Source organism: Dama dama, chromosome 14 (genome assembly GCF_033118175.1).
Source record: "Dama dama isolate Ldn47 chromosome 14, ASM3311817v1, whole genome shotgun sequence".
Lineage (NCBI taxonomy): Eukaryota > Metazoa > Chordata > Mammalia > Artiodactyla > Cervidae > Dama > Dama dama.
The window spans coordinates 10131495-10155999 of NC_083694.1; the positions used below are offsets into that span (position 1 = coordinate 10131495).

General features: G+C 40.6%; 1 long non-coding RNA gene across 1 annotated transcript in view; it reads right to left on the reverse strand.

The window, feature by feature from the left end:
- Positions 1–2957: 2957 nt before the first annotated feature.
- Positions 2958–24505, reverse strand: part of LOC133069568 (uncharacterized) — a 110634-nt gene continuing 89086 nt past the window's right edge. The window contains exons 2-3 of the long non-coding RNA XR_009695899.1: positions 13356–13569; positions 2958–3535 (exon numbers count right to left, since the gene is read on the reverse strand). This is a non-coding gene — a long non-coding RNA (uncharacterized LOC133069568). The remainder of the gene's footprint in view (positions 3536–13355; positions 13570–24505) is intronic.

The following is a 24505-nucleotide window of genomic DNA, read 5'->3' on the forward strand; positions in this document are numbered from 1 at the left end:
AGGACCCAGGGAAAAGGAGCAGTGACCCCACAAGAGACTGAACAGACTTGCCTGTGAGTGTCCAGGAGTCTCTGTGGAGGCGTGGGTTGACAGTGGCATGCTGTGGGGTCAGGGGCATGACTACAACAGTCCTGGGAGCCGCAGCATGCTGGCCTAATTCCTTGTGAAGGAGGTCACCATTACTGCCATTTACCCCTACCACAGCTTGTCCTCAGGCCAAACTACAGGGAGGGAACACAGCTCCACCCATCAGCAGAAAATTGGATTGAAGATTTACTGAGCTGGCCCCGCCCATCAATGCAAGACCCAGTTTCCCCCACAGCCAGTCCCTCCCATCAGGAAGCTTGCACAAGCCTCTTATCCTCATCCATCAGTGGGGAGACAGAATGAAAACCACAATCACAGAAAGTTAACCAAACTGATTGCATGGATCACAGCCTTGTCTGACTCAATGAAACTATGAGCCATGCCATGTAGGGGCACCCAAGATGGACAAGGTCATGGTGGAGAGTTCTGACAAAACATGGTCCACTGGAGAAGGGAATGGCAGACCACTTCAGCATTCTTGCCTTGAGAACCCCATGAACAATAAGAAAAGGGCAAAAGATACGACTGCACTGGGAAGACTCAGAGGGATTGGGTAGAGAGGGAGGTGGGAGGGGGGATCAGGATGGGGACTACATGTAAATCCATGGCTGATTCATGTCAATGTATGACAAGACCCACTGCGGTACTATAAAGTGATTAGCCTCCAACTAATAAAAATAAATGAAAAAATAAATAATTAATTTTTTAAAAAAAGGAAAAAAAAAGATATGACTCTAAGTCACTAGTAAATGAAAAATGAAGTTGACTCCTGATGAGGAAGGAGGGGGAGAAAAAGGACAGAATTATTTTAATACTATGTGCTTACTGTACAAAGTTGGTAAGTAAGTAAATTCAACAAATTCAAGCAATTATCAACTGACATGAAAAATAATGTGCCTACTTTCCAAAACAGCCTCAGAAAACATCTTAAAGAAGTACAGATATGGTCAAACAACATTTAACAAAATGTCAGAAATCCAGCGTATGCTCTTAAAAGGTCATTTACATTTTGAGGAAACTCTGAAAAAAAAAGAAAAAAAACTGATAAACAACAAAATGGACAACATTCCAAACAGTAAAACTGGATCCAGAGGTCTCGTACTTTTTCCAGTTTGGAATGGAATGTGAAATGAAAACATTACTATATTAGAAAATTTTTGTATTTGCCAGTGATTCAAAGTAATGAAAAGGCTAAATCTGGCCACCTGACAGAGTTGGCTTTTATTAGAGCATTCTGGTTTGGTAAATTGGAATTTGAGGCAGTTTATCTTCAGTGCAATAATACCAGGTTATATGGAAAAAATAATAAAAAGCAGTGCTTCTCCTTCTCTTTGGGCAATTTACTTTTGGTGGCTGAATAACTTGCTTCACATGAATTATGCAGTTCCCATTGTCTTATTGGTATAATGGAGGCGGGCAGTCACCAGCAGAGGATTTACTGATTCTGGGAATTGGAGGCAAAGGATATTTCCCTTGGGATGTGGAGGAGGCACAGTATGCATCAGCCACATTGACTTCACACAACCTAGAATGCATGGCCATTTAATTACTATAAAATATATTTGAAAAAGAACAGTACAGCAGAGCATCAGGAGGTACCATTCCTCATGAGCCACAGATGCAGGTGGACAAAATTATATAGATTTTTTTTCTTATAATTGAACTTAAATGTCTACCTCAGCCTTCACTTCCACAGAGAAAAGAAAACCTTTTCTAGTCTCATCGAGATAAACCTGGCCGCTTTATTGTTGCCATTTGGTCGCTCGGTTGTGTCCAACTCTTTGCAATCCTGTGGACTATATAGCCCGCCAGGCTCCTCTGTCCATGGGATTTCCCAGGCAAGAATAATAAAGGAGGTTGCCATTTCCCCCTTCCCGGGATCTTCCCAACCTAGAGACCGAACTGTGTCTCCTGCTTTGGCAAGCGGATTCTTTACTGCTAAACCACCAGGGAGTTTTATTACCCAAGGTTTATGCTCAGCCAAGCTTGAGATCTTCCTTCTCCTGTCCTTCCTGGAGCAGTGCTGGGTCAGGAGGGTGGATCCACATCTCAGTATCACTGTGTCCTGCTTGTCAGCCCTGAGGCAGGTGGTCATGCCATCACCCATCGGGCTGGGCTCACCTCCATGCCAGCCGTTCGGCTGTGTGCCCTCTCCCCTGCCAGCATCCACCGAGGCTGGTCTGTCCACTTTCAGGCTCCAACCTGCACCAGCCCTGCTTCCATCTGGGCCTGCATCTCTGTGCCATACGTGGAAGCCCTCTTCAGACCATCACACCCCTGCCTCACTGAAACGTGGACAAATATTTAAGTGCTCTATTTCTCCCAAGGTGGTGCACTCTCTCAAACTGCAGTCAGGCCCATCTGCTTAGTATCCCACACAATCATCTCTACCTGCGTTCTGCTATCTCCACCTGTAATGGCACAAGCGGTTTTCTGCCACGCTCACAGTTTCCTAGGCAACCATGCATAATGCAAGCTCTTCTCTTGTGAATCCCCGTGACCTGCAAAGGATAATCATTCCTCCTATGGGTTTGGAGGTAAATGTAGGGCAACTCACAGTAGCACCCAACACTCTTATTTAGTGGTCAAGCCTTCCTCACTTTACCATTAATTTAGAGGCTCTCCTCTAGTCTCACTCAGCCAACATCGCCTTCTTTCTACATATTTCCTTTCTCACACCTGGCTGCAGGCTAAGCAAGTGAACAGCCAATGCTGAGACTTCAAGTTCTACGGTTTCTCCAAAGAACCTTTCCTTCCACTCAACTGAGACATTTATGGTCTTAATCTTTGTTCCGAAACACAGGAGAATCACTGGATTTAGGAAAAGGAAAAGTGTCCATTTAATACTATGTATATCATTCTGCCACCTAGATGTTTTTTTATCAATATGTCTTAAAGATAAGAGCTGTGAAGTCAGACAAAAATTTATTTTCAGACCTAGTCATCCATCGTTCACTCAACCAACAGTGTTACTAAGTGCCAAAAATGCACTTCACCCTTGGGATGATGATAAAACAAGTATAGCATCTGGTCTTTGTGGATCTTACGATAACCCAAAAAAAATCACAAAAATAAAGATACCGTTATGTGATGTGAATAATGCTAGGAAATAGAGGTATTATAGATGATCCTAACCCTGTGCTGGATCTAGAACATTTATGTAAGAACATTAAGGGACCTGAAGGATGAGTGTGAGCCACTGGGTGAGGAGGGTGATGGGGAGGAGTCCAGGGTGGCTGCAGAGGGCAGGGCAGTAAGGAAGGACGGGGCTGTGGAGTCAGTGGGGGGCCAGGCCACCACAACGGCTATGCAAACAGGAGGCCCCTGAAAGATTTTATCCCAGACACTGACATGATCAGACTTTCCTTTTGGTTTTAAATAGACCTCTGGTTACACGTGGAGAAACCATGAAGAGAAAATGTGATTCTTGACAGCTCTGCTTCTTCACCTGCAAAATAAAGATAGTAATATGGAGGGTCTGTTATGAAAATTAAGTACAATAATATGTATAAAGTATAATGCGTGACACAGAATAAATATCCAATAAGTGCTATTTGAATGACCAACACAGGTCTTTATAAGATAAATATCTAGATTATCAAAGTGCATTAAGAAGAAAATCAGCTTTGTAGCCAAATGTGCATTGATAATTAGGAGTTTTGATTTATTTGGCCATAAATTTCATAATCCCATCTAAAACTTCATTTCTTCAGACAGAATCTGGGATAATTCCACCTAGCTTATAACATTGTTAAGAAATACATTAATGTACGTGAAAATATCTCGCACAGAGCCTAAAGTAGTCATGTGGAGCAAGTATTTTCTCCCCCTCTCCATTTCCAAAAGAACTAACCCTTCAAGGATGGTCATTTATGAAGTTGTATCATATATAATCCTTGATCAGTTATTGCTTGATTATACTGATTGAGAGATCATTGGCTTGAAAGTACTAATTTCATTTCCCAAACTCTCTCATTTAGTCTAAGTTTGTTTACATGGTTGGAAAATAGGGCTCATTACAGAAAGAAAAAGAAATAAGGGAAGGAAGAAAGGAGGGAGGGAAAAGAGAAATAAAGTGAGGTATGTTTAGTAGAAAGCAAACAATTCATCTTAAGCAGAGATAAGATGAGGAAAAGATTAGGAAAAAAATGAACACGTTTCCCCTCAAAGCACTTCACTCTGGGAAAGGCAGATTCCTTAGAGCAGTCTTTGACACACAGATTTTTAAACTTATATTTTGCCACAAAAATTGTTTAGAGGGTAATTTATGGATGTTTTCAAAACGTTAACTACTTTCATTCTGCTAGCTTTATGGCCAACATATGTCTCTTCCAGGAAAGAGGGTGAATACTCAGAATCTTCAACAACAAATCTACTCTTCTGAAAAAGCCACTGTAATTGAACAAACGGGAATAAATTTAGTCATTTCCATGGCCTTTCCGGTCAGCCTTATCCTCTAAAGTATAAATTAGAGTGGTAGAGGCACTGGAAGGTCTCCACGCTGGTTTGTTAAGAGGTGGGTCGCTTAATGCCAGCAATACTGCAAATCAGACAGAGGTGATTTGGCTTTCACAGATCTGTGGGCCAACACTGAGCATAATTTAGAAGGAAAAGGCCATTCACCCAGTCACTCAGTCATTTGCCCCCTAAATCTCAGAGGCCGCTTAAATTTCATGTTATTTCTAGGAACATGGGTCCATGCCAGCATCCACAGCTATGAAATTGGGGCAAGAAACATCAGAGATCATCTAACCTGGATCGCTCATTTTCTAAATAAAAACAGAACTATTTGCCCAAGACTCATGTGTAGTAGCAGAGAAGGCAATGGCACCCCACTCCAGTACTCTTGCCTGGAGAATCCCAGGGACGGTGGAGCCTGGTGGGCTGCCATCTACGGGGTCGCACAGTCAGACACGACTGAAGCGACTTAGCAGTAGCAGCAGCAGCATGTCTAGTATGAGAAAATATTAAGACTAAAACCAAGATGATAATAGCTCTTCACAAAACAACTAACCAAGCCCAAGATAGATAATAAGGTAGTAATTTCTTGTCTATGTGTGCGTGCATGCTCAGTCATGTCAGACTCTTTGTGATCCCATGGACTATAGGCTCCCCTACCAGGTTCCTCTGTCCATGGGGATTCTTCAGGCAAGAATACTGGAGTGGGTTACAGGCAAGAGATCCTTCAGGGGATCTTCCCAACCCAGGGATCAAACCTGCATATCCTGTGTCTCCTGCTTTGGCAGGCAGATTCTTTACCACTGTATCACATGGGAAGCCCTACTTTCTTGACTAACACATCCCAAATTCTCTAATCTTTAGAATAAACTTCAATGCCAAACATTACCATACCCTCAGATCTGTTTAAAAAAAAAAATACTTTGAATTTTTTTGAAATTGGGATGCACCTTGCAGTTGTTGAATACATTTAATCAGTGTCTATTTTTCTGTACTACTAATTAGTCAATGGTACATCTAGAAAACACTGAAGTCTGGGAGTCAAGGGAATTCTAATTATCTAAGAAAACTGAGGTTCAGAGGAGCCATAAAGTTCACATGCTGCTATGTGACAAAAATGAGGGCAGAAAGCACATCACGTGACACCAAAAAGCCTTGAGTCATTCTTCTTCCCTCAACCAGTGTGGAAGTTTTAGTCGGTAACAGAGTCCATGTCACCGTGCAGGGTGTCCATCTATTTGCCCAGAACCCATCCCTGTCTGCCCTCTTCCCAAGAACGGTTCTTTGAGAAAGTACCCTTTCTTCGTCTTGTTGCAGTCATGTAGTCTGGATGACATAAGCCAAGGAATACAATTTCACTCATTTTATCAGTATTTGCTTCAGAAATGAGAAAAAGCCAATTCAAAAAGATGGATTTCTCCTGGACACAGTGATTCAGATTAAAACAATCAGATTAAAGATCAAGGATTTTGTTAGCTAAGTATGGGGAGCAATTGCCTTTCTCCTTCCAAGAATAAATGAAGAAGCACACAGCCCTGATTATTGCTGGCTGACATACCTCCAGCAGAGAGATACAAAGCTGCCAGTAAAGCAAACACGTAACAAAAGGCAGAGACAATGACAGGAAGACTGAGCCAAAGCTTGCATTAAACCACGCCTGAAGCCTGACCTGGCTTCAGTACTAGCAGCAGTATGACCAACAAATTTCCTCTGTCGTTTAAGGCAGATGGAGTTGAATTTTCCGTTATTTACAACCATTAAAATAATCATACTCCGTACATCACCCAGTGTGCAACAAAAGCCCAGCCCACATCAGACTAGCATCCCATTCCTACCAAATATAATGTCTTTAAGATATCTACTGCTCAACTAAGTCTTATGCCCCATATAAGTCCAAGCCCAAATATATAACTACCTTATCTAAAGGCATCTCAATAAGCAGATGTGCCAGGAAAACATCGACTGACATTCTAGTATGGAGCCTATAATTTTAAAAAAATGTAATAATCATGACAAATCTCATGCATATCTTAGGTCATGGTTCCATTTACATAACCAATAGCCAAAGAATGCATTGCAGTTTCACATACCTTTTATTACTGTTTTAAGTTCAAACAGCAGTAAGCTCAACAACAGGAAACAGCATTGCTGTTGTTCAGTTGCTAAGCTGCGTCTGACTCTTTGCAGCCTTGTGTATTGCAGCACAGCATGCCAGGCTCCTCTGTCCTCCACTATCTCCCAGGGATTGCTCAAATTCATGCCCACTGAGTCAGTGATGCTATCTAACCATCTCATCCCTTGCTGCCCCCTTCTCCTTTTGCTTTCAATCTTTCCCAGCATCAGGGTTTTTTTCAATGAGTTTTTGGTCCTTCACATCATGTGGCCAAAGTATTGGAGCTTCAGCTTCAGCAAGAGGATTAGCTATGGATAAAGTACTTTTTGATTCTCCCAAAAGTGTTTTGACTTAGTGTCCCTCACCCACTGCCCACTCCCTTGTTACACCCTGGCAGTCCTCAGCTCTACTGAGATTCACCAGTCATACACACCACCAATATGTCTGACTCTTCATCCTCTATTAAAACAATGACCTTATGTTCCATTTATTTAAAAGTGAAAGAAAGTGAAAGTCACTCAGTCATGTCAGACTCTTTGCAACCCAATGGACCATACAGACCATGGAATTCTCCAGGCCAGAATACTGGAGTGCGTAGCCTATCCCTTCTCCAGGGGATCTTCCCAACCCAGGAATTGAACTGGGGTCTCCTGCATTACAGGCAGATGCTTTATCAACTGAGCTAACCCTGCCTATAATATCAAAGGCATTAAAACCTTTACATCAATATTTACTATGTTGTGAAGTTAATGGAAAATTGTCTCACAAGCCTTCTAACTCCCTCTTACCTTAAAATAAATCTTTTCATTACCTTTTTTAATTTTTAGTTTATATTTGAATACAGTTTATTACAGTCTGTACTAGTTTCAGTTGTATAGAAACATGATTCAGTAAATACATATACCTATTCTTTTTCCAATTCTTCTCCATATAGGCCATTGCAGATTATTGAGTAAAGTTCCCCGTGCTGTACAGCAGGTCCTTGTTGATTATCTATTTTACATATAGTAGTGTATGTATGTTAATCCCAAACTCCTACCTTAAAATCTTGTTAATTAAAGAACTAAGCTAGATTCCCAGGCCAGGGTCTATTACAGACACTGATTTCTCACCTCATAAGGAGGAAGAAGCAGGCCAGGACACCATCACAACTGTCTCAGGAAGCAACAGTTCACACTTCCGGTTAGCCTTCTCATACCAACCATGCACACTTTTGATTAAGCAATAAATGAAGGGTGAGTGAAATACTTAGTTTTTAATCTATCCTCATAACCCTCCCTGGGATGGCATCATTAACATCAGAACAGCTAAAACAGTATCCATCTCATAGTTCCCTATGAGAATCAAATAAGTTGATATTTGTAAAGCACTTAGAATACAAGAATATATTAAGTGAAATAATAAGCAGTAATTTAATTTTTAAAAATAATCTTCATTTTCACATGAAGAAACTGAAGCTCAGCTAAATAAAAGATCATATGACTTAATGACACAAACAAGTCAAAGTCGCTCAGTCATGTCCGACTCTTTGTGACCCCATGGACTATACAGTCCAAGGAATTCTCCAGGCCAGAATACTGGAGTGGGTATAGCCTTTCCCTTCTCCAGGGGATCTTCCTGACCCAGTAATTGAACCAGGGTCTCCTGCACTGCAGGCGGATTCTTTATCAACTGAGCTATGAGGGAAGCCCAAACAACCAGAACTCAAATCGGGGTCTCTAAACTCTTTGAACTCAGTATTCTGTATCTGTATCAAGTAGGTACACAAGTACCTATGAGCACACTTATAAACCAAGGCGTTATTGGTTCAAGAAAAACACTTTAATCTTCCCAGTTACTAGAGTCCATCTGGCGTGTTGCTGTTGTTGTTGCTCTTCAGCCACTAAGCCGTGTCCGACTCTTTGCGACCCCATGGACTGCAGCATGCCAGGCTTCCCTGTTCTACACTGTCTCCTGGAGTTTGCTCAAATTCATGTCCATTGAGTCAGTGATGCCATCCAACCATCTCATCCTCTGTCATCCCTCTCTCTTCCTAGCATGAGGTACACCCAAAACTCAGATCACTATCACAAGACTGAAACTGTTGTCAACACTTAGAGCCCAGCAGATTTAGTTGTATTTGTATAAAAAAGTGGAAACAAATCTGCCTCATTCTGACTCCATCAAGTATACGGTCCTTAAGGATGTCTCTGGGTGAAGCGAGGTTCAGGAACTCTAAATGAACCATGTAATGAAATGAAACCTATTGGAAGAAAAGTATTTAAACAAAATGCCAGCCTTGACGCTATCCCACAGATAGCATGTTAAGGAGGTAACCTGCAGAGAGAACGAGACAAGCCTTCATTTCTCCTGGTTCTAGAATTCTCTTTTGGGGGATTTCTGCTTTGCCTCTTGGGGCTCATAAGTATACTTCAAAATGAGCAAGTATATCCATTCTCTTTAATAAAATACTTCTCCTCCCTTAGGGTTTACCTTGGAGAATAATAAATTTCCTATCGGAAACTGAGACTTGGCGTGAGGCTTCACAGTGTGCTGGGAAGGGACACAGACTGTGGAAGTAGGTACCAAAGCAGAGCAAAAACTCCATCTCCTGAGCCCAGGGGTCAACAGAAACCCAGATTTGCCTAAAGGCAATCAGGTAATTACTCTAATGAAATTCACGGGGGCTTTTTTTTTTTTTCCTGGCTCCACTTGTCAAACAGCATTTGTTATGTTATTCAGTCACTAAGTCCTGTCTGCCTGTTTGGGACCCAATGGACTACAGCACGCCAGGCTTCCCTGTTCTTCACCATCTCCCAGAGCTTGCTCAAACTTAAGTCCATTGAGTCGGTGATGCCATCCAACCATCTCATCCTCTGTTGCCCCCTTCTCCTCCTGCCTTCAATCTTTCCCAGCATCAGGGTCTTTTCCAATGAGCTGGCTCTGCATATCAGATGGCCAAAGTATTGGAGCTTCAGCTTCGGTCTTTCCAATGAATATTCAGGATTGATTTCCTTTAGAATTGAGTGGTTTGATCTACTTGCAGTCCAACAGACTTTCAAGAGTCTTCTCCAGCACCACAGTCCAAAAGCATCAGTTCTTTGGTGCTCTGTCTTTTTTATGGTCCAACTCTCACATCCGTTCATGCTACTGGAAAAACCAAGCTTCAACTATACGTACCTTTGTCAGCAAATAGCATTAGGAATCTGTACTGATGGCAGACAATGTTTACCACCTCTCTACTAAATAAAAGAACAGCAATTCTTACTTATCCAGCCTGATGTCTGCCCATTTATCTCACCTATAAACTTCCTCCCAAATTAGGTTTATAGGTTTTGGAAAGCCTGTGCTTTCTCTGGTCTCTTAGACATACAGTTTTATCTGTCCAGGAATTCTTTCCCTTCTTGTCACTGGAAAATTCCTACTCATCCTTTGGGTTTTGGCTTAAATATCACCCCCATCACCCACACCCAGATGATATCTTGGTAGCTTGGTCAACAATCTCTCCTTCCTGTAAACTCCAAAAGGACAGGGCAATATATATCTTACTTTTTATCTGCAAAAGACTCTATAAATATTTACAGAATGGATTAAAATTTAGTGGTCAGTGGGATAGTATATTCAAAAAAATGCTTAAAATGTGACTGTTATGTCATATCATTTAACCTAAGGGTTAATGAATCACAAAAGAGAGTTCCAAAATGCTAAAGTCATTTGGAAATGGTTACTAAGTTCAACTGCATCTTGACAATTTGAAGAGTTCACTCTAAAAATCTGTGGATCAAAAGAGCTTACAAAAGACATAAAAAGGAAGAAAGAAGAAAAAGAGGATATGACTGGTTTTCTGTTAATATGTGATTTTTGAAAATCCTGCATAATTCTTTAAACTCTGGTTATATGGTGTGTGTGTAGGGAGAACTCTGATGATTTTACAAATCTTTACTTTCTGGTGAGCAGTGTTAAAAATGCTGGAGTCAGAACTAAATTATATTTAAATACATGGGAAGTAATTTGCCTGGTTTCCTACTGTTGTTTTGTACATCCAAGACAATCAATCAAAAAACACTATAAAAAAATCTGATGAGAGGGCAAGAAATAACCTTTCATGACAACGTCTAGGCCACATATGATTTGTTTCCCGAAATTGAGGTCCTAAGTGACAATTGTGTCTTTGGCCTTGTATTCATTCGCGGTTTTATGTCTGTACTTATAATGAGTTGCCCAGCCTTGGTCTTGCTCTCTTCTGTGGCATGTCATTATCTCCTTATTCCTTCTTCTGTTGCTTCTGTCTGCGATTTGCTAGGGTTTGTTCTTTAAAACATTCTGCTGTTACCTGACATGCATAGCTTTTTTTCCTAGGTATTTTCTCTCCACAGTACTCCTTCCAAGCAACCAGGGAACACGTCACCTGAAGTACATGGGCGTGTTTTCTCCTCTGATATGAAAAAGAATAATATTTACAGCCCAATACACTAAATAAATCCAGAAAATATCTTTACTTAAGTAAGAAAATGTTCTGATTTTCTGAAGTAGTAAATATAGAGACTATTTCTCAATACAGTGAAATTACTCCCTATTTGTCCACAATGGCAGGGAATGGGGCATTCCTGTTTTAATGATCTGCTTTTTATTTATATTCTATATACATATATATGTATAAAATTGTTATAAATAATAAATGCATTAAATTTTTTTCTATTAATAAGACTGGCTTTTAAAACATAATTTCAAAGCAGGACTGAACATCAGTTGTTCTGTCCCTATGATCAAGAAGTCATTCCCTGGTCCAATGGCTAAGGCTCCACTTTCCCAATGCAGGGAGCCTGATCAGAGAACTAGATCCCACATGCTGCAACTAAGACCTTGAACAGCCAAATAGATAAATAAAATTAAAAAAAAAAATAAGTCATTCAAATATCCTGAATTGTCTCAGGAAATTATTATAAACACCGATAGTCCTTGCACTAAAATATGCAATGTGTTGCTTTGGTTGGGGCTTTCTGCTTTTTGAGACCTGAACAAACAGATGCTGACTGAAATATAATCTAGATCTTATTACTTTCCATCCAGATGATACTGCAACAGCTTCCTAATCAAGTTCAGTCTTTCTCTTCACTCTGAATTTCTTTCCACAGATATTTGTATCATGTTATCTCCTGACTCCAAAATTTCCAATATTCCCCCAGTTTATATAGTATCAGGTCCTACTTACTTCGCCTGGTTTAAGACCTTCCAAGATTGATTCCCTTACTTTCCAACCTTAATTCTCCATCCAGCTCCAATCACAGTTTAGTCTGTTATCCCATCATAGTTCTATGTTGCTTCTTTAAAACTTTTATTGGACTTCCCTGGTGGCTCAGGCAGTAAAGCGTCTGCCTACAATGCGGGAGACCTAGGTTCAATCCCTGGGTCAGGAAGATCTCCCGGAGAAGGAAATGGCAACCCACTCCAGTATTCTTGCCTGGAAAGTCCCATGAACAGAGGAGTCTGGTAGGCTACAGTCCATAGGGTCGCAAAGAGTTAGACATAACTGAGCCATTTCACTTTCTTTTTTCTTTCTTTATTGGAGTATAGCTGCTTTATAACGCTGCATTATTTTCTGCCATACGGCAAAGTGAATCAGCCACATGTATATTTATTGTTTATTGCATAAGCCCCAAAGCACCCAACCCTCTCAGGGGTGGGGTCTAAGCAGAGTGTAGAGAAGGGGAAACATGAGAACAAAATCAGGGCTCTGGGAGGAAGGAGGCAGGGAAGAAGAGTGAATATGTGATGGGGAGAAGAATCAGCTGGGCTTGCCGTGGCTTTGTTGCCTCAAAGTTGCAAATATTAAGTTAATATTCTATTGACCAATTGAGCAAATAACTAACTGTGGTTATTACAAAGAAAGAGAGAGGTAAAAGAGGGGAGAGAGAAGGAAAGAAGAGAGAAAGGAAGGGGAAAGGAGATACAGGAGAGAGAGAGGAGAGTCAGGAGGGGCAGGGAGGAGGGAACAGAACAAAAAATGAAAGAAACAAAAGAGACAAGGAAGAAGCCACCCAGCTGAAGGTCAGTTTGGGTCGTGCTAACTGTTGTGCACATCACTTTCATAGGCTATGAAAGTAGTTTCTGAAAAATCAGAGCCTTGTAGGAGGGTCTATGTATACAAGCCAGGCTTTTAAGGCTAAAAGTGATTTGAATCCCAATAGGGAGCTGATAGTAACCACGTTCAAGAGCACAGACTATCAGGAGCTAATGAGGCTGTCAGGTCTGGGAGCGAACCACAGCACAGACACATCGAAATGCTTCAGCGGGAGGTGTAACTAACAAAACAATGATTCCTTAATAGCAAAGACACAAATGAGGAGAAAATGCAGCTAGTTTCTTTAAAAAAAAAAAAAGTTATTTTTTGCATCTAAAGAAAAAGATGACTTCCTCAAAGAAGGACAGTAAACAGGGAATGCGAACCATGTAATGTAATTAATCAATTAATTAGTTTTCTGCAGTGTGCTGGAAATCCAAGTCATAACATAAACAAAAAAGGTTAAACAGTAATTCTCACTGAATTCAGAACACTTTTAACAATTAGAGCCTACAGATTTGTATAGGCTTGTGATTCAAGGGTTATACAAAGACAGATATGAAATCCAAGAACAGTCTGAGCCTTTCTTACCTGGTGAGCTGGGTCTTCCTCTTTCTAAATATTATTCTGGATTTTTACATGTATAACCTGACTTACAGCATAAAAGTAGAAAAGCGTCTGTGATGCCATCTCCTGTGTTCTGGGGCAAATGTGGCCCAGGAGCCTGAGGGCCACCACTCCATCCGAAGGCACCAACATGGACCACATGGGCAGGGGCGCTTGGGGGAGGACAGGTCTTCTGGGCAGAAATTCCAGTTACTAGCTGCACCACGGTGCTTGTTTCCTAATCATTCTGTTTCACTCCTTTCATCTGTAAAACGGAGATAATAATACTAACTAACCTTTAGGATTCAGAGGAGAATTATATGAGATGTAAGTGTCTGAAGCACACAGTGCACAATCAGTGTTAGATATTAAAATCAGTCACAAGCTTGCAACACCATCAGGTTTTCCTCAGAGAATGTTGATTCCTCTCTTCAGTGAAAGACCTAATGAAAGAGTAATACATTCTTCCCAGTCCCTGGATGTTAAATAGGTCAAGATGGCTAATTCCCAACCCTCCTAATAAAATGGCAGGAGAGCGGAGAGAGCTGGAGGTCAGCAGACAAAAACAGGTCTGCAGATGAACACTGCATAATTTACTCCCTGAAAGACCTGCGGGCATCACAGCATCCTTGACTGTGTTTGGTGGAAGCAGAGATGATCAGATTTATCTGGGGTCTTCGTGCTCCCTTGTAGCTGCAAACGGCTTCAAACCCAACAGACAGTTTAACACCCCAGGCAATGTGCATCTCTAGAGAGCAATTTATGGTTAAGTTTCTGCTGAATATTTTAAAGACAATACCTAATGTATCCATCAGGGAAAGTTCTTCTAAAGAACTTGCTCACCACTTCTACCATTTCGTTAAAGAAGTAAGCCATAATGTTTTCATTAACTGCCAAGCCATCTTTTGTCTGATTTGAAGAAGGAACCTAGTATACTAAGTTTCCTATGGTTCTGGAAAACTGATTTCCTCAGGAGACACAGTGACATAGATGGAACGTGGCAATCCTTCCTGAGGGGATCTGAATTCGGCCACCAGGTCATATGACACCCTCAGACGCATTCCCACAGGTACCGCCCCTGCCAGAGTAGTAAAAACTCAAGACCTAAGCAAACTGGGCTTCTAGGCATAAACTTGGGAACCACACAGGTCCTGAAGAGGAATAATTACCCTCCAAGAATATCATAGGGTTGCTGTAAATAATGGATTTTGGAAACTTGGCCGCATCTAATGACTGGCTGTTATCTACATAGGGATAGTGAATTGAGTCAGTGGTGCCACTTAAAGTTTATAAATCTGAGGCAAACTTTTCAATTAACTCCATTCACTGCGGATAGAAAGTTTTAATACACACTGTAGTCCCCCACCTCTAATCATTAACTAGCCCACAAAGTCGTGTTTTCATTAAAGCCTTTAGTAAAGTGTGTCCTAGTTAGCTCAGGCTGCCATAACAAAATCCCATGTGATGGGGGTTGTCTGCTTCTCACGGTTCTGGAGGCTGAAGTTGAGATCAGGGTGCAGGCTCTGGTGAGAGCTCTCGTCCCAACTTGTGGACGGCCACCTTCTTGCTGCGTCTTCACACGGGAGAAAGAAAGAGCCCTCTTTCCACCTCCTTATAAAGCTACTCAGCCCCTCATGAGGGCCTCGCTGCCATGACCTAGTCTACCCCTAATCATCACCCCAAAGCCTAGCTCCTAATACCATAAAATTGAGGGTTAGGACTACAACATATGAATTTGTGGAAGACACAAACAATCAGTCCATAATGAATATACTGGGTTGGCTAAAAAGTTAGTTTGGGTTCTCCCATAAGATGTTACAGGAAAACCCAAACAATCTTTTGGGGCAACCCAAATATATGTTAACTTTGGTCTAAAAAAATATATAAAAATGATTTTTGAATGCTCCCACCCTTGCTTCTATGTCCAGATATTTGCACACAAATGTTACTAAACACTCTCGGAGTTAGAAGAAAAAAAATTGTAATTGCATTTATTCGATATATTTGTTTTTATTATGAAATGAATGCATGGATATTAATACATGTTTTCTATCACCATTTTAAAAGATAATCAGGATTTTCTTTCTATGTGTGGTTTCCTACTTCTGCTACATTTATTTTACTGGGAATCATATAACTTTCTGTTGAAGTAAAACACACAGAGAAAAAATTATACACAGTAAGTATAGAGATTAATGGATTTTCACAAACTAAACCTACTCATAGAACCATAACACAAATCCACAGATCAACGACATAAAATAGCAGCACAACAGAACCAACCCAACACCCCCCAACTTCCAGCTCCCATATTCCTTCCCACTCTTCCTCTCAGGGGTAACTCAGATCCCCAGGCCCAACACCACTAATTTTGCCAATTTTGGATTTAATTAAAAGGTATCCTGTAATATTTACCTTTTGGTACCCTCAAAGTTACATTTCTGAGACACAGTAACGTGGTCGTTAAGTTGCAACAATTGTTCACCGTCGGTTCACTGCATGAACATATCAAACTTTATTGATCCACTTTACTGTTTTTAGGCCTCTGGTAATTTCCAGATTGAATAGCACTGCTAGAACCATCATAATACCTGTCTTTCAGCAAATAAACACACATCTCTCTTAAGTACATACTTACAAGGAAAACCACTGGGCTTAGGGTGTGTACGTGTTCAGCTTAGGAGAGGTGCCATACAGTTTTCCAATGTGATTATAGCAATTTATAACAAGTATGAATATTTCTCCACATTCTTGCTAAAACTTGCTATATTCTGTCTCCCCAGCCCAATTCTATTGAATGTGTAATATTACCTCAGTGCACTTTTAATCTGCACTTTCCTAATGACTAATGAAGCTGTGTGCCCTTCTATATTTTTCTGGACCATTTGGTTATCTTCCTTGGTAAACTGTTTGAAGGTTTTTGCCCATTTTCTATTGAACTTGCAGCATTTTTCTTAGTGATTTCTAGGAGTATTCTGGATAAGAATCCTTGATCAGTTATATGTGTTACAAATATCTCCTAGTCTGGTGGCTTTTTCCCCTGCTCTCTTAAAGGTGTTCTTTGTTGAGATGAACCCTTAAATTCATAACAAGGTCCACTTTTTTCTTTTTTTTGCCTTCACAGGACTTTTTTTTTGCATAATATTTAAGAATCTGTGTTAATGACAAGATCATGAAGATATCTACTAATGTCTTCTTTTTATGGTTTTATGGTTTTTACCTTTCATATTTAGATCCACAATCTATCTGGAGTTGATTTTCATATCTGGTTAGAATTTTGTTTCATATGGATATTTTGATGACAAGTACCATTTGTTGAAAAGATCATCCTTCCACTCACCACACAACAGTGCCACCTTGTTGTAAATCAAATCCATCTTCTGGGGTGTCTGTTTTTAAACTTTCTACTCTGTTCCACTAATTTATGAACCTTTACAACACTATACTATTCTATCCTAATTACTATAGTTTTATAATGTCTTGACACCTAGTAAAATCTCCAGCTTCATTTTTTAAAGATTGCCTTGTTTATCCTTGTGCTTTGAATTCTCATACAATTGTAGAATTAACTTACAGGTGTTCAAAAAAACACACACAAGTCCTACAGAGACTTTTCACTATGATTACATAATTTACAGATCAATTTGCGGAGGACTAACATACTTATAGTACCTCATCTTCCAGTCTATCTACAAACACAGCATCTCCCTCCATCTGCTTAAATCTTTAATTTTTCTCCTGTATTGTAGCTTCGTTTTCATTACTAGCTATTTGAATTGTTTATGTTATTCTAAATGACATCTTTTTAAAAAACTGTTCCATCTGAAATTGTTTTTTACTGATACACGGAAAGAGAACTGATTTTATGTTATTAACGTCATTTCTAGCAACTATGCCAATCTATTATTCCTGTGACTTTACAGATTCTTTCAAACTTTCTACACAAGCCACTGTATCACCAGTGAATTATGACTATTATATTTCTTCCCTTCTAAACTTCTGAACTTCAAGAAAGCAGAATCATGATCTTATAAGATTCCTTCCCCAGCTAGCAGAGGGGGAGCTTCTAATATCTGCCCAGCAGAATTTCATCAGTGATGGACAAGTCAATTGTCATGTGTCTTCCACGCTCTTCCTTACAAATGGGAGCTTTTAGTAGGGGTGTCATCTCCACTCTACCATCAATCAGGTGGAGATGAGGGAGGAGATAACTTGGTTGTGAGTTCATAGATTGCTGGACTAAAAGGGGGAACATGTGGACACAAAGCAACAGACCTCATCTCCAAAAGACTCTGGACACTGAACTCCACACAGCAATTAGACAGCCTTCCCATGGGTTTCTTCCCTTGTGGAGAAGGTATGTATAACATTGGTGATTGCCCCATATTCCTCAACATTCTGTTCTTTACTTGCCGCCGACATCACCCTGAGTTCCTCTCAACTCTAAACCACTCTTCTAAGCAGCAGCCCTTCCCTGCCCACCTCCACAAGGCAGCTCTTGCCAAAGTTCTAAGATTAAATCTCTCTACCTGTGTGCTTCAGTCCCTGCTGTGTTGATCTTCTCTTGTATCAGCTCCAAGTATCTCATCTATGAAATTTCTAGCTTTAATTTTTTTCATTGATTTCCAAATTCTAAAAACTCGCTGGAGAGATTGCCCTTGAAGGCTAACCAGAATTTCAAAAGTAATCTATTCCATATAAAAATTCATCATTCATCTGTGAAACTGTTCCTATTCTTGTATTCTGTTTTTTTCCCTAAATGGTGGCACTGTTTTTCTCATTTGCAGTCCTCAAAAACCTCTCTCTTTTCCTCTCTCCCCCCTCCTCGCTCATCACTAAATCCCTTCTGCCCTCCACCTAGCTTTAGTCTTTAAACCAACCCTGCCGTATCCCCTGATCCTTCCTCTTTTTGCCACACTGTGCTGCTCTCCTCTGTCGCCTTTCAAAGATTGCCACATCTGACATTTGAACTGCCCCACCTTCCCAACGACCCAAGAAGCATATTTCATGCCTCACTGCCTGATGAGGCCATTTTCTCAATGTCTTGAAGACACACGGAAGACACTGTCTTCTAGAATGTCTCGAAGACATTCCTTCAGTGCAACCCATCTTCTGCCTTGTGTTTTCCATGTGCCATATTCCAACCTTGCCCAAAAGCACCTCCGCCCTTTGCTCCCAGACCACAAACTGACTGAAGGCAGAGCTGACAGCCAAAGCTTCCACGTCATCAGGTAGAGCATCTGATCTACAAAAGGAATCCCACGCAATTTTTTTAGTAAAATGTAATTTGTTGAACATAGACTATTATAAAAGCACTTTAATTCATGCAAAACATAGCATAGACTTGGAATTCAGTGCATTAAACAAGTACAATCGTATTTCATGTATCTGAAAATATTTACAGCCAGAGAAGCTATGCACTGGATTTTTTTCTTTTAATTGTTTACTCGGTTTTATTCCCCATAAGTGGGTATTATGATACAGTTACTGCGACTACTCACAGGGCTGGTAGGAGGCACAGTTAATTAACATTTGCTGAAAGGTTTAGAATTCTCACTAAAGACATTTTATGGTTCCAGATCACTTTATTTTATTCAATAGTAACAAAGTGGTCCAGTTTGTCTGTTTGCCCTGAAAAATAAAACAACATAAATAGAAGCACATAAAAGACACTAGGAATGCTGCAAACCTTGGATGCATTTAGTCTTCAGATATTAGAGATAGTTATATCAATATGTGTTTTGGAACTGTGTTTAAAGTAGAAATGGCTTCTGAGTTATGAAACAATTTCCTTGAATTATAGCTCAGATACAGGGCCCAAAAGTCAACTGCTTTCTCTCATGAAGATTTTTGAAATCTTACTAAATAAAGAAGCAGTTTCTCACTGGGATCATTTAATGGTTAATTTAATTTTAAATATGCTGTTTATCAAAACAAATTAGGTGAATCAGATGCTTCTTTTCTAAGATTATAAAATCTGTAAATTACCTGAAAGTGTTTAAATATATATACACATATCTTAACCTGTATCTGGTATGCTTAAGATACATATATGCATAATTATAAATGATTTTATTAAAATCAGGCCAAGAAATAATATAACAGAGCATTTATAATAGAGATACCTACATAAATATAGCAAAATCACTTTCATGATATAAAAATACAAAATAAAAAGTGATTTCCTCTAGTCAAAATAAATTGCACCATAACCTCTCATTTTCTATATCAATGTAAAGAGCTAAAGAGATTGCTGTCAACATAAATATCTAGTTAAAATAGAGATATACACACAAATTCATGATATGTACTTCTATGGCAGCTTCCTGATCAAATATGAAATTTTGAAGATGCATATTTTTATATTTCTTTTGTTTTCATTTATCTTTATTAGTTGGAGGTTAACTACTTTACAATATTGTAGTGCTTTTTGTCATACATTGACATGAATCAGCCATGGATTTACTTGTATTCCCCATCCCGATCCCCCTTCCCACCTCCCTCTCTACCCAATCTAAAGTCAGATAAATTGACATAGAATGACTCTTCAAAATAACACAACTTACATAAGAGAAAAAAGAAACAAAATCAGTTGGAACAAAAACAATTTCTGTCTCATATGGTACACCAATCATCCCATGAATCAGAAACAACTCTTTTAGCTGTATGTTTCTAGGAAACATAGATTTAAAAAACGTTTTAATAGAAGCAGCCTATACATTCAACATTAGGTTCCAACTAGAAAATGTTAGTTGAATATATTGATATCCAATTGCAAAGGCTTGTAGTTTAGTCGCTAAGTGGGGTCCAATTTTTTTTTGACACTATGGACTTTAGCCCACCAGGCTCCTCTGTCCATGGGATTTTCCAGGTAAGAATACAGGAGTGGGTTGCCATTTCCTTCTCTAGGGGCTCTTCCCGACCCAGGGATTGAACCAGTGTCTCCTGCGTTACAGCCAGACTCTTGACCACTGCACCACCTGGGAAGCCCCTGCAAAAGCTTGCCTGTGTTTTATAAACGCCACTAACAGAGAATGCTCTCTGATCTGGGCCTCTAACTGCCCAGACCCCACCCCCCAACACAGGTTTCATTCTGGTTATTCTGGTTACTGTGTCCTTCAGGGGTTCAGTCCAGTGCATCTTAGGATTCGGTCTCTCTCGGGATAGAGATGAAATGCTGAAACAGATGCACCAGAAACCTCTGCCTTCCTCCACTCCTGTTCATCTCCTAGTTAGAGCCACACCAGCACAATTAAGTTGGTGTCTTCCCTTTCCTGATTTCTGTTCACAAGTGAATAAAGCAAAGGTGCCCTTCACCTCTTGACAGCCTTTATCTTACTGACATACTCAGAAGCTACTTTGAATCAAATTCTGTTTTCCTCTCTCAAAAGACTATTTCTTCAAGATGCAATCGAAAGAATATTTCTAGCCTTTACCCATTTTTTAAGTCTTCACAAAACTTTACAAAGCTACTCTCTGCCTTTGTTGACTGCACAAAGAGGGTCCTCTATCCAGCCAGCCACCCCCAATGTGCATGACACCAATGTTTGGTTCCCCAGGATGGTAACAGGAGATAGACAGTAAAACCTTTATTAAGGGAATTCTCAGAGTATTTAACATATTACAGTGCAGCCTGATTCTTCAAGAAAGAGAAGAGCTAAGTAAAATAGCATTTTCCAGTCTGATTGTAGGAAAGAAGTTCTCATTTCAGAGAGAAACTCATAGGAATAGTGATTCATGAGATATCCTTGGGAAACACTGTTTCAAGCAATGATTCTAAAGCCAAATATACTGATGTGCCTGCCTCCCTGCTGTTATATTTCTCTTTCACACTCAGCGGGAACATTTAATCCACAAAGGCAGGCTTAACTCTACCCTCAGCTCTCAGTACCGAGAGGTCTAAAATGAGTCAACATCCGCTCAGCTCTGTGCTCTTCCTGACATCTCTGAGGGCTTCATCCTGGCCAGTGGGTATCTGTCTAACTCCTGAGCCGACATCAGCTTTAGAGATGGTTTCACATCATGCTGTCTCATACCCAACTCCAAAGAACAGCTTCCTGCAGAAATGGATTTATGAGTTGCTCTTACGTTCTTCCCAACTCTATGCCTCAGCCAAGAGACCACCTCTGAACCCCAGTTCCGAGGCTGGAATCCTACCTACTGTCAAACACAAATCCAGACCTCCACATGTTACATATTCCATCTCTGCTGCATATATCTGGTATTGACTTTTGTCTGCTCAGCTACATATTCTATACGACACCCTCCCCCCAGAGTCCTTAGTGATCAGGCTGCACTCACAGGTGCGGATGTTCCAAAACTGAAACTTTTGCTTTCAGTTCTAAAAGCAAAGTCTGCTTCTGATTCCTGCTCTCACTGTGCAGGGTCCCCGACCCCAGTCTCCCTAACCAGACCTGTCCTCCAGCCTTCTAAGCTCCACAGCACCATCCTGACACTAAAGAGATAGGCTTGAGAATCAGCAAACATCAAAAGGACACTACAATTTCTAACTTTATTTATTCCACTGAATGAAAATACTTTAATTTAAAACTTATACAGGAAAAAAAATATTCTCAAAAATTACAACATTAATTACACCACACTGGAGATGGCCATCTAAAGAATTTTGCTCAAAGACTTTTTCTACAGTAAAGACAACGTTCAAATTCTTTTCTTTCGTTTTTACTGCTTTATTGAAGTGAATTGATATCCAAAAAAAACTGTACATATGTAACGTAGACAGTTTTCTGAGTTGGACAAATGTACCCAAGGTCAGGGGCAGCAACGGAGAGTGCCAGGCTGCAACGGCGCAGGAGGGCCGAGAGGAGCTACTCCATGTTCAAGGTCAGGAGGGGTGGCCGTGAGAAGATACTCCTCGTCCAAGGTAAGAAGCAGAGGCTGCGCTTTTCTGGAGCAGCCGTGAAGAGATACCCCACGTGCAAGATAAGAGAAACACAAGAAACACCTACCGTCTTAGGTAGGTGTTGCAAGAGGGCATCAGAGGGCAGACACACTAAAACCATAATCACAGAAAACTAGCCAATCTGATCACAGGACCACAGCCTTGTCTAACTCAATGAAACTAAGCCATGCCGTGTGGGGCCACCCAAGATGGACAGGTCATGGTGGAGAGGTCTGACAGAATGTGGTCCACTGGAGAAGGGAATGGCAAACCACTGCAGTATTCTTGCCTTGAGAACCCCATGAGCAGTATGAGAAGGCAAAATGATAGGATGCTGAAAGAGGAACTTCCCAGGTCGGTAGGTGCCCAATATGCTACTGGAGATCAGTGGAGAAATAACTCCAGAAAGAATGAAGAGATGGAGCCAAAGCAAACACAATACCCAGTTGTGGATGGGACTGGTGATAGAAGCAAGGTCTGATGCTGTAAAGAGCAATATTGCATAGGAACCTGGAATGTTAGGTCCATGAATCAAGGCAAATTGGAAGTGGTCAAACAGGAGATGGCAAAAGTGAATGTCAACATTCTAGGAATCAGCGAACTAAAATGGACTGGAATGGGTGAATTTAACTCAGATGACCATTATATCTACTACTGTGGGCAAGAATCCCTTACAAGAAATGGAGTAGCCATCATGGTCAACAAAAGAGTCCGAAATGCAGTACTTGGATACAGTCTCAAAAACGACAGAATGATCTCTGTTCATTTCCAAGGCAAACCATTCAATATCACAGTAATCCAAGCCTATGCCCCAACCAGTAACACTGAAGAAGCTGAAGTTGAATGGTTCTATGAAGACCTACAAGATCTATAGAACTAACACCCAAAAAAGATGTCCTTTTCATTATAGGGGACTGGAATGCAAAAGTAAGAAGTCAAGAAACACCTGGAGTAACAGGCAAATTTGGCCTTGGAAGACAGAATGAAGCAGGGCAAAGGCTAATAGCGTTTTGCCAAGAGAACGTACTGGTCATCGCAAACACCCTCTTCCAACAACACAAGAGAAGACTCTACACATGGACATCACCAGATGGTCAACACTGAAATCAGACTGATTATATTCTTTGCAGCCAAAGATGGAGAAGCTCTATACAGTCAGCAAAAACAAGACCAGGAGCTGACTGTGGCTCAGATCATGAACTCCTTATTGCCAAACTCAGACTTAAACTGAAGAAAGTAGGGAAAACCACTAGACCATTCAGGTATGACCTAAACCAAATCCCTTATGACTATACAGTGGAAGTGAGAAATAGATTTAAGGGACTAGATCTGATAGACAGAGTGCCTGATGAATTATGGACGGAGGTTTGTGACACTGTACAGGAGACAGGAATTAAGACCATCCCCATGGAAAAGAAATGCAAAAAAGAAAAATGGCTGTCTGAGGAGGCCTTCCAAATAGCTGTGAAAACAAGAGAAGTGAAAGCAAAGGAGAAAAGGAAAGATATTCCCATTTGAATGCAGAGTTCCAAAGAATAGCCAGGAGAGATAAGAAAGCCTTCCTCAGCGATCAATGCAAAGAAATAGAGGAAAACAAGAGAATGGGAAAGACTAGAGAAAATCACTGCAGATGGTGATTACAGCCATGAAATTAAAAGACGCTTGCTCCTTGGATGGAAAGGTATGACCAACCTAGACAGCACATTAAAAAGCAGAGACATTACTTTGTCAACAAAGGTCCATATGGTCAAGGCTGTGGTTTTTCCAGTGGTCATGTATGAATGTGAGAGTTGGACTGTGAAGAAAGCTGAGTGCCAAAGAATTGATGCTTTTGAACTGTGGTGTTGGAGAAGATGCTTGAGAGTCCCATGGACTGTAGGAAGATCTAACCAGTTCATCCTAAAGGAGATCAGTCCTGGGTGTTCACTGGAAGGACTGATGCTGAAGCTGAAACTCCAATACTTTGGCCACCTCATGCGAAGAGTTGACTCATTGGAAAAAATCCTGATGCTGGGGAGGTTTGGGGGCAGGAGGAGAAGGGGACGCCAGAGGATGAGATGGCTGGATGGCATCACCGACTTGATGGACATGAGTTTGAGTAAACTCCAGGAGTTGGTGATGGACAGGGAAGCCTGGCGTGCTGCGATTCATGGGGTTGCAAAGAGTCAGACACGACTGAGTGACTGAACTGAACTGAACACACATATGATTGCTACTGTAGTCTCAAAATTAAACAAATTATCAGTTTAGAAATATACCGAATAAAAGACTAGCTTCTGAAACAACCACCTCCATATTC